Genomic DNA, 9,312 nt, shown 5'->3' with positions numbered 1-9,312 from the left:
TTAAGTTCCAGAATTGAATCTGGCCAAGGATATCAAGGGCAAGAGGAAGGGCTTCTACAAAGACTTCAATGACAAAAAGAAGACTAGGGAAAATATGGACCCTCTCCTGAAAAAATAAAAAAATAAAAAATCTGTTTACTAGGTACAGTGAAAAAGTCAAGGTACTGAATGCCTTCTTTGCCTCAGCAGGACTGGCTTTCAGGAATCCCAGGTCCCAGAGGCCAGGCTGAGAGGCTGGAGCAAGGAAGATTTATCTTTGGTGGAAGATACAGATCAGGTCAGGGAATATTTGAACAAACTGGACAATCTCAGGGATTGTCCAGTTGACAATCTCAGCGACTGAAGGGAGTGAAACATCTCTCTTATGTGGAGAGGCTGAGAGAACTGGGACTGTTCAGCCTGGAGAAGAGAGAGCTTATCTTATCCATGTTTATAAATACCTGAAAGAAGGGTGCAAAGAGGACAAAACCAGGCTCTTTTCAATGGTGCCTGTACCAGGATGAGAGACCACGGGCACAAACCAACACAGGAGGTTCCCTGTGAACACAAGGAAGCACTTCTTTACTGTGAGGGTGACTGAGCACTGGCACGGGTTGCCAAGAGAGGTTGTGGAGTCTCTCGCTTTTTGGAGATCTTCAAAAGCCATCTGGACAACGTCCTGGGCAGCTTGCTCTGGGTGACCCTGCTTGAGCAAAGGGTTGGACCAAATGACCATCAGAGGTTCCTCCCAAGCTCAACCAGTCTGTGATTCTATGATAACTTGCCCATGAGAACATGCCATGTCTCATATAGTTTTGGCATAATTTGAAATTATTTTAGCCACCCTGAATTACCTTAATCATTTCCCTTAAGCTGGTTGACTTTTTACATGAGGTTTTCAGGCAGAGGTAACAACTGTTTGGCTTAGGTTTATTTCTTTTCTTCCTTATCGTTGTAAAGCTAGAAGGACTATGTCTTTTGCACTAGGAGGTGTAAAGCGAGGTAGGTTTGCAGGAGCCAGTGGACTTGTGCCTTTTCAAGACAGCTGGTTCTGATTTCTCTTGAAGTTTGTGGTACAATAGGGTACCAATTTCTGGTTCTTGTTGGAGCCCTGGGGAAAGAGATGCAGATAAACTGCAACAACTGAGTGGAGGTGGTTTCAGTCTCATCGTCTGCGTGGGGCTGAGAAAGAACTGGAGAAAAGATCAGTTGACCTGATGTCACTTGCTAAGTTCTATTGATAAAAGTTGTTTGCTACTCTTCACTTCTGCTTCCAGGCACCAGTGTATACACAAAGGGATTGTATCTTACATTAGGGCTGGACATACTCCCTATGTAGAAAGAAGGCGCTGTATCTATCAACATGCATTCAGTTATCAACCTTTGTCCTCAGTGGAGCATTGGGTGGCCACTGTACCACCTGGTGCTTCTGGCAGGTATGCCTGGAAGGTGCTGGCACTGATACCTTGCTTGGTACATATTGCCCTACATTTTTCTCTTATTCATTTATTAATTTATTTATTATTTTTAAATAAGTATAATGATCAAATAAAACAAAATACTTTAATAACGTAATCTGTCATCATATGTCACTGGATGAAGTGAGTGCCTTCTCACTATAAATATCTAGCTATTTTTTCCTAGTGATTTGAGCTTTTGTTGGTGGGATAGAAAAATATTGAAATAAAGTAGCTGTATTCAGCATCAGAGACCTTAATTTTTGTAAGAATGAAGGATTGATTTTGTCCCAGAGTGCTATTAGAACAACCCAGTATCTCCTTTTTAAAGGATCTGCTCATTCTGTCTAATGGATATTTGTGTGGTAAAGGGTAAAGGGCCTGAGGCACCAATAGTTTTGTACCCTACAGGCTGGAAGCCATTCATTTTTTTTTTTATAAAGAGCTTGTTTGTTAACCCAGAACAATCTTTAATGATGTATAGGTGTGGGTATTATGACTTCATTTGATGTGCATTAATATAAAGACCTGTCTTTCCTTTTTGGCCCTTGCTTGCCACTCTTACAAAGTTCACTGAACTTGTGAGATTTATTTCTAATATTAAGAGTAGAAGAAAGGGGAAAAAGGAAGTGGGAGAAGGCCTACCTGTGTAGAAACACATAACATATACAACACATTACATACTTTATATGGTTTTACAGATGGAAAAGAGATAGCTCATTTGCTGTCCTACAAAATCTGTTTCCCTTCCCTTCCCTTCCCTTCCCTTCCCTTCCCTTCCCTTCCCTTCCCTTCCCTTCCCTTCCCTTCCCTTCCCTTCCCTTCCCTTCCCTTCCCTTCCCTTCCCTTCCCTTCCCTTCCCTTCCCTTCCCTTCCCTTCCCTTCCCTTCCCTTCCCTTCCCTTCCCTTCCCTTCCCTTCCCTTCCCTTCCCTTCCCTTCCCTTCCCTTCCCTTCCCTTCTCTTCCCATTAGTAGCCTCATCTTTTATTTTTTATGTTATTTTTATCCCCAGAGCCTCCAGTTCTAGTGCTTCCTCATATTTTCTTCTGGTTTCCATGAGTTTTCACATGGGGACTTCCTGAGATGGGTGAGGGGAGGGTGGGTAGCACCTGCTACACATCTACTGGTATGTTCTGAAAAAGAAATTGTGAGGAATTGTTCTTGTCATTCCTCAGTGCTATTTATGAATGCTTAGATTTCTTTTTCTTCAACCATATTTATTTTCTAGGTGGAAGGGTTATTATTATAAATATGGTAATAATGAGCTATAATAATCCAGGAGCAACTGTCAGTGAGCCTCCCTGGCTCTCATTTGTAACCTTGCATTTTTTTCATAGACAACTAAGTATGATATGTAGTGATGGTATTTTCTTCTGTCTGAAAACAGCCTACACCTGTCTTTATTCTTACATATTCATAACAAACAAACTGTAAGCTGTAAATAACAACATTATTGGACTGCAGACATTTTGTATTTATCTGTCTCTTGTCTGAAATGCATTAACACTTATCTGTATTTAATGCAATATTTGAAGATGTCAGTGTCTCTTCCTCTACTATTGCATCATGATTGCCAGTAGCCAATGTAATTAAGGATGGAGTTAAATGATTTTCAAATATTTAATACTATAATATTAGGCATGCAGACATTTCTGAAAAACAAATTTCTTCTTGTATGATATTCTATTTTTTTTGCCAGTTTGCCATCCACTGCATACACATTCTTAACAGTGACTTGCTGACCTGTAATTGGTTTTCTGATTAATCTGATGTCATGCCACTGTCAAATCTGAACTTAAGTAGTTTCCATTGGAAAGACACCAGTGTTTGGATTTTCTGTTTTGCTTCTGGTTTGTATGAAACTAAAAGCACATTTTGTCAAGTCTGTAGGAGTTGGAAGAACTGAAGTTTTTTCAGTTCTTCAGGGCAGTACTACAGGACATTCTGCTTGTAATGAACGAAACAGTGACAAATCATTCCCTATTTGGTGTTTCAGTGTCAGTTACGAACTTACAAACTCCTTGTAACTGGGCAGCACTGCAAATGCAAAGAATGTGTAGCTTTGGCTTTAAAAGTGCTTAGACTAGACTAAAGAACCTGGAAGAAGCTCACACCACACAGACTTGTTCCCAGGTCTCAGGCTGGAGTGCTGCAATGTGAAGTCTGCAGGATGGAGGCGTTTCCTGAGTGCTGGTATGCAATCAGATGCTCCGACCATCTGGTTTGCCTCAGCATGCTTGAAGTAGACAGCTAGTGCTATCACCGTAAGTAGCTCCTGAAGTAGAAATATGTTTCTCCTGCCCATAACTGATGCAGAGTATGTTTATTGCTAAAGTTGTACCTAGACTCTGCTCAGCTTTGTCCTTTACCATGACAAAGCTAGATGAATTAACTAGTTGTGTCACCAGCTGTTCTATTAAGAAAACAAGTGGGAAAACACATGGGACTCTCAGGGTTGTAAAAAGGAAAAGCAAGCTCTTCATTTTATTATTTATTTAGTTATTTATTTATTTATTCTTCCCCTTTTTCTTTGCCCCTGCCTCACAGCTTGAGGAAAACTGGCTTAGTACTACAAGTTTTACTTCACTGGCTTTCTCCTCATTAAGAGAGTGCTGTTAACTGCATGAGCAAAAGCCCAGTGATGGATTAATTTTTGGTGTTATTTGAATTGCTCTCATGTTTGGAGAAAAAAAAAAAATCAAATCTGTTGACGTTTTATGAATGTTAAGAAAGCTGTGACCTTAGTACATGGGTTCTTGAGTTCATCTAGACAAGTATCCATGCATTCACTTCCTATTTAAATTACATGGTTTAGGTTAATTAAAATCAGGACTGGATCTAAAAATAAACAAAATACGAAGTTTCTTCAGGTAGTTGTATTACTTATGCATTTAAACCAATTTTTCTAGTAGTCATAATTGCAGCAGCTACTGTCGGACAATATAGGAAATAATACATGACAACCACTGGAGACAGAATAAGAGGAGTAGCAATGTAGCATAGATGAACAACTGTTTCAAGTGGTTTACGTCAGGTTAGCTTTAGTGAAGTTGAAAATTAGATGACTGGGAAATTATGAGGCCTGAAGAAGAGGTGAGTCAGGGGTTTCCACCAGCAAAAAAGTCAGTAGAACTAGCTTGACTGCAAAAAATGCAATGGACGCATTTTATGTTATTTCACCAAAATGTATCCAATCCCTTTATATGGATTAAGATGATTTTATGTTAGTGATTATAAAATAGTAGTCCTTTGTCAAAGTGGTATTCCTCTGACAATTAATTTGTATACAAGGTGAGTTTCCTGCATGCTCCACATACCTCCTTGAAACTTTTATCTGATCTTAGGCAAAATTTTCTGCCTTTACAAGTTAGCTTGAAATATGACTCTGAATTCTGACTTTGAAATTATATTTTCTCCTCATATTTATTTTTCTTGCAGTTGTTATGCACACCATCACTAATGATATACATTTTAACTGCTATTCAATGCACAAACAAGTAATAGAAGCAACTGTACTTAAGAGATTCCTTTGAAGGATGTGATTATATTGAGCCATTCTTTTTCCCAAATCCAATAGCTATAGATTATGTCTATGTATTACACAGTGCCTGAAGTTTATCCAGATAGGTTTCCATCTCTTAGAAGAAAGGAAAATTTTTTGTAATTCACCTCTATCACTCAATCATTTCAGTAGCCTAATCAACAGAATAATTGATATCAATTTATTGCATTCAGTATAGCAAGATTCTTGTTTGAGCATTTCCTGTGGACTTGAGTCAAACACATGTAAAGGGAGGATATTTGGTTTTGTTCCAAAGGTCCAATTTCATATCTGGTGGAATTGTTTTATGCTGTAATAGACAAACACTTTTTAAAACAAAAAATCTATAGGTAGCTTAGTAATCAAAGTGTAAACCTGATCTTGGAGGCATACGATGGAGCCGAAGCAATATAATGGGCCATTGCCCTGACTGATGCTTTGGGGACTGTGGTGTCACAGGGAAGACAGGAACACAGAATGCCTGGGCCAGTTCTCCAGACCTGCAGTGGATTGTCTTCCTCAGGGACAGCTAAGGCTTGCCTACAGAGGTCACAGGATTTTCAGAACTGGAGAGCCATAGAAAGTTAGAGGATGTCACTGACCCATCATGCATCAACAACTAATCCTGATTAGGGAGTCATAGATTAGAAAAGCTACCTTCTTTTTCTTTATGGCCATTTATAGTTTAATGTTTTACCTTTTTAATTTTTATTTTTTTCTTTATTCAGACATGTTGAGCCCATTTTTCCCTAATTTATAGATTAATGTTGTTCAAAAACAGAGATAAATGTAGGGTGTCTTGATAGCTTCTGGCTCAAACTCTTCATTGTCACGTGGGATGCCTATGTGATACTTTGTTATATGAAATCAAACCTACAAAACTTAGAGAAAAATGGTAAAGAAAAGAAGAAGTTGAGTCAGTAGGTAGACTTTTGATACTGAAAGTTCAGTCCTTCCATAAATTTCAGTTCAAGTTTTGTTTGAGAACAAGATGGGTCTAGTTCTGGTTACCAGGGAATGGAATTGCCACATGGACAAAAATTTGAAGAGAGTCAAATTGAACATTATGACATCTGCAACATGCTCACTGATGCATAAAAGATATATGCTGATAGCATGTACCATGCTTTATGAAATTTTAAACAGGATACTAATGGTATATGTCATCTTTTTCTTCTCTTCCTTTGGAGTACAGTAGTAGGAAGCAAATTTCCAGAACTGGAGTATGCTTGTGTGAGATTATTAGAAAAAAAATAATCATGAAAGCATTCATCACCATTGCTCATTTATTGTTGTCTCCATGGCCAGAACAGTTAGCTTATTCTTTGACTGATTCGTGATTTTGACTTGAAGGATTTAATAATAAGATTAATACTACAGAACATAATTAATAGTGGGACAAGGCCTGGTTTCCTGTCAAAGTAAGCCCTGCTGTACCCTGGTCCTGCTTTTCAGCTGGACCAGAAGACCTCCTTGGTTCCCTTCCAAGATAAACTACTCTTGTTTTGTGATTATGTGCACTCGTTATAGAGGTCTGGGCTTTATTATTATTGTTATTGTTATTATTATTATTATTATTATTATTATTATTATTATTATTATATGACAAGTGTTCCTTGTATTGCAGAGCACAGTATAGCTAAATCACCATGGCAATTTTCAAGGTTTGAAAACCATCACCTTGGCTCCTTCCTGAGTCTAGTGTTTTCAATACTCACCTTCAGCACCTGGTAGCTCTGCTGTATGTAACTGCTTCACCATATCATCAAGGTGGTTATTTCTTCCTTCCATTCAGCCCAAAGAAAGGCTGCTTACTAAACCTATTATATAGAACTAGATCAGAATGTATCTTTCACTCCAAGAATTAGCTGATGGCAGCTGATACCATCTGACTAGCAGTATCTCACTCTGCAGAACTCTTGTACATGGTAGTATGGCACATATATTATTTCCAGAAAGGAGCAAAGCCTAGGGTCATATTGTAGTCTTTTCTCATCTGATTTAAAAGAACTGCTTTCCACATACCATCTAAAGTTAATGGGTTTTCCTGGTTTTCTAAGGGAATGAGACTTCATTTGTCCTCAGTTGTAATAACTTCTGAACCTGAGAGCCAGGCTGTACAGAGGGACAGAGCTCTCAAATGCATTGCAATTCTCAAGCTAATAAAGACTACTGGAAGATAAACAGAGACAAACACAAATTTTCAGTAAGGCAACAATGCAGCATAAACTGATAATAAATAGTAATGAATAGTTGAAATGGACAGGCGTTATAATGAAATTAGAACATGAAGCTTTGTAAGAAATGCTATACTACTTTATATATTTTTTAAAATGTAGTGTTTTGGAAATAGAAATTGACATATTTTTCTAAATGCTTCTCCAAAAATGGCTAATAGATTTATTTGTTCATAGCAAAAGAATAAAATTAATGGGTGTTGTATTCCCACACCATTCCACCCCTTTTCAAGAGTGTTCATACAGCTATAGAAATGAGCTTAGTTTTGCCACTTGTCATAAACAGCTATACAAGGCACCAGCCACCTCTGAGACATTGGATGTGCCACAAAGAATGGATACCTTTAATGCATTGCTTTTATAAAACATTTTGGCAAATGAGTTCTTTGACATGTGCTGAAATATGTCTTCATAAGTAAGATGTATAGTGATGCCCCATTACATCTAAACAATTAGGAAATATGGAAAGGAAAAGAAAACTGTGAAATCCTGTGTAATTTTTTTTCTCTGGGATTATGCTCAAAAGTGTCTAGTCAAATAGTATTTCACATTCGCTGCAAGAGAAATTTCTGTATTAAAAAAAAAAATCCAGAATAAACTTGTAAGATATTTATTTTCCATATATTGAAATGTTACATATTTGTTCTTGAATTCTCATAGTTTTATTCATAAATTCATGTAGTTACCTGAAACTGATATATTTCCTAACCTAAGACAAAGTAAGTAAATACTTTTTTTTTTTTTTTTTTGGTATTTGTGTGAGAGATTTATTTTGAGTTTTTACATTTTAATATCACAAATAGTGGGTAAGATTACTTTAGGGCATGGAATCTATGAGTGACAGCACTGTAAGAAAGAAAATAGAACTGAGAGCTTCCCTAAAAAGGGGATATAAACTCAGTTTCGATGATGTGTGTTTATGTGGTGAAAAGGAAAGGTAGGAATGCAAAAATGAGCATTTGTTATTGTTAATTCTTGATTTATTTTTTTTGCCAAAGAGATGTGTGCCAAATATTATGGAAATAATTAGGGAGCTCTTCTGAAATTTATCTGCAATATTGAAACAAACATTAGAAATGAATTAATAAGTAGACCCAGTTTTATATTTCTTCTGTGCAAATAATTCCTTCTGAGGTCAAATTGCTCTTTGTTTACTTATTGAAATATATGACCACTGACATTCTTTGATGGCTAGTTAGGAATCTAATCTTCCATGCACTTTTTTTTTTTTTCTTTTTCTTTTCTTCTTCTTCAATTTTTTATAGAAGGATTGGAAGGGGAGGGAGAAATGCTGAGTTTTGGATAGGTGCAGAAAAGGGTGATACATGTGACAAGCAGAGAGTAAGCGTTCAATATTTACAATTTGTTTAATGTAGCAGAAATTCAGGAAAGAATGTTACTCTGTGTTTAATTTTTTTGTAAAAGATCTGTAAATTCTGTTTTCTTTAGTGGTTATGACATAGACGAAATAGGAAAAGGGAGACCTGCTAACCACTATAGCTAGCTGTCGTGCATGATTCAGAGATGATATTGTATAGAGGTATATATATTATAGTAATGCTATGTTTCTGTAAAATCTGTGAAAGCACACAATAGACATCTAAATTAAGAATTAAGGTTGGACTTTATCACTGACTGGAAATTCATTGCAGCCATTCCTGCTGACAGCTACCTAAATGAAACAACTGGCATCCAGTTGCCACCCCTACACTTTTAGCAGCTTTTCTCTCTGCTGAGGTGCATTCACAGACAACATAACAATTTTATTTTACTACAAAGTAAAGAAAGACCATAAGAGATGCCATTAAAAGCGTTCTTCTGTCTAGTCTGAGAAGTCTAATCTTGTAGGCAATTTCAGAGTACGCTGCCTGGGTTGCAGGTGATGTTGCAGTGACCACTGCACTCTTTCTAAACAGGCGTCCCCTTGCTAAGCAAGAGCTCCATGGTTACAACACGTATGTGGAGTTCTGCATCAACTGCCATTACTTGCCACTTCTCCCTGAAAACAGGCATACACATTTTCCTCCTGCAAGCATTCTTCTTTTGTCTTATGAAAATACTGTCAGGCTCTTCTGTTACTATTGTGACATAACTCATA

The sequence above is a fragment of the Anas platyrhynchos genome, chromosome 3 (genome assembly GCF_047663525.1).
Source record: "Anas platyrhynchos isolate ZD024472 breed Pekin duck chromosome 3, IASCAAS_PekinDuck_T2T, whole genome shotgun sequence".
NCBI lineage: Eukaryota > Metazoa > Chordata > Aves > Anseriformes > Anatidae > Anas > Anas platyrhynchos.
The sequence above is the reverse complement of the archived record's forward strand: the minus strand, read 5'-3'. Positions refer to the sequence as shown.